We start from the raw sequence: 2,500 nt of genomic DNA on the forward strand, positions 1-2,500 counted from the left end.
CTGAAAGGCCAAGGGAGCCCAACCCAGCAATGCCCAGCCAAGGCCAGGCATTCCAGTGCCTACCCGGGCAAAAACGCCCAAAGCATGCCCCATTCGTTAGCCTATCCAGGCAAAAACGCCCAAAACCAGCCCATTCCAGTGCCTATCCGGGGAAAACGCCCAAAGCATGCCCATTCCTTAGCCTATCCAGGCAAAAACGCCCAAAACCAGCACATTCCAGTGCCTATCCGGGCAAAAACGCCCTAAGCCTGCGCATTCCAGCGCCCCGCAGCATGCCACCCTCCTATAGGGTTTGCGCAACCAACCCGCCTAACCACCAGTGGCAACCAAAGGTGCTGTTAGCGACGACTTCTGAAGACGCAACGAGACGCGACGGGTTTGCGCCCAGACGCGACGAGGCGATGCGGGATCTGCGCCCAACCGTGCCTACACCCGCCGACTTGATGCGGGAGCTGCTGGCCCAAGCATGCCTAGCGTGCAAGGCCTGCGTGCAAGGCTAGTGTGCAAGGCTCGTGGGCAAGGCTAGTGCGCAAGGCTAGTGCCCAAGGTCTGTGTGCAAGGCTAGTGCCCAAGGCTAGTGAGCATGGCCTGTGTGCAAGGCTAGTGTGCAAGGCTTGTATGCAAGGCTAGTGTGCAAGGCTGGTGTGCAAGGCTTGTGGGCAAGGCTGGTGCGCAAGGCTAGTTCCCAAGGGTTGTGTGCAAGGCTAGTGCCCAAGGCAAGTGCGCAAGGCTCGTGCCCAAAGCTAGTGCGCAAGGCTTGTGTGCAAGGCTACTGCGATGGGCCAGTGCCCAAGGCTTGTGAGCAAGGCTTGTATGCATGGCTTGTGTGCAAGGCTAGCGTCCAAGGCTTGTGCGCATGGCTTGTGCGCAAGGCTTGTGTCCAAGGCTTTTGTGCAAGGCTCGTGCGCAAGGCTAGTGTGCAAGGCTTGTGCGCATTGGCAGGTAGCCCACCAGCATGCACGATCCAAATGCCACTCACGCGACAACACGGTGCCAAGCCGGGCATGGTGTGCACTCAAAACCAATCAACGGACAGAGGTCATGCGTCATGGGGGGGATCTAGCAAGGCCATGGGGAAGGTCATGGAGGACCTTGGAAGCAAGCGCAAGACGAGAGCGAATCGAACAAGGGGCCAGGACGGGGCCTTGTGCCCATGGTCTTCGCAAGACAGCGTCCAAGGCACCCGAAAGCCCAAGGGAACCCAAACCCGGCCGACACTTGCAATCGCACATGCTCTCTGCAACACACCATCAATGCCGCCCAACGGGGCCAGCACGAGCAGTCCTCCGCGGTCCCCTGGCCCTGCGCACGTTTGTCTTCGAAACCGAGCATCAATGCCACAGAAAGTGCCGGGGCGCCAGCTGGAGCCATCATCCGCGTTGCCATGGCTCGCTTGGCCTTGGCTTGCCAGGCCCCGACACGAGCAATCGCGCATTTTCTTTGCAACCGACCATCAATGCCGCCCAACGGGGCCAGCACGAGCAGTCATCCGCGGTCCCCTGGCCCTGCGCTCGTTTGTCTTTGAAACCGAGCATCAATGCCACAGAAAGTGCCGGGGCGCCAGCTGGAGCCATCATCCGACGTGCCATGGCTCTGGTCCCATGGTCTTCGCAACCGAGCATTCGTGACACCCGCGGGGCCAGGACACCAACCCTTCCGACACGAGCATTCGCGCATGTTCTTTGGCCACACAACGGCGCCAGCACGAGCAAAATCATCCGCGGTGCGGTGGCCTTGCACGGCCTTTTGTCTTTGGAACCAACCATCAGTGCCACGGGAAGTGCCGGAGTCCCGGCATCCGCGGTGCCAAGTCATTGCGCCCTTGGTCTCTGCAGCGGGGCATGCCGGGCACTCCCAACCATTGCAAGCAAGCAAGCAAGCAAGAAAGAAAGTAAGTAAGTAAGTAAGTATTACATATAGGGGCGGGACATGCGGGGAGATCTGCGAAACGTGCATTACGGGGCACACGCGTACCTACCGGGGCATACCGACCCCTATTGGGGCACACGTGTGCATATCGGGGCATACCGGGCCTATCGGGGCACACGCGTACATACCGGGGCATACCGAGCCCTACTGGGGCACACGTGCGCATATCGGGGCGTACCAAGCCTATCGGGGCATACGCATGTATCCCAAGGCATACCGAGTCTATCCGGGCATACGCGTTCATACCGGGGCGTAACGGGCCTATCGGGGCATACTTGGGCATATCCGGGCAAAAAATGCCCAAAACTTGCGCAACCTTGGCAACCGTGGTCCATTCCTCTCTATATGCCTAGCCTTGCCAACCGTGGTCCATTCCTCACTATATGCCATGGCCTTGTGCCCATGGTCTTCCCAAGACAGCGTCCAAGGCCCCCGGAAGGCCAAGGGAGCCCAACCCAGCAATGCCCTGCTATGGCAAGCCAAGGCCAAGCATTCCGGTGCCTATCCGGGCAAAAATGCGATTCCTCTCTATATGCCTAGCCTTGGCAACCGTGGTCCATTCCCCACCATA

The sequence above is a fragment of the Tasmannia lanceolata genome, unplaced genomic scaffold (assembly GCF_043159265.1).
Source record: "Tasmannia lanceolata isolate RefF3 unplaced genomic scaffold, GAP_Taslan_0.1 ptg000273l, whole genome shotgun sequence".
Lineage (NCBI taxonomy): Eukaryota > Viridiplantae > Streptophyta > Magnoliopsida > Canellales > Winteraceae > Tasmannia > Tasmannia lanceolata.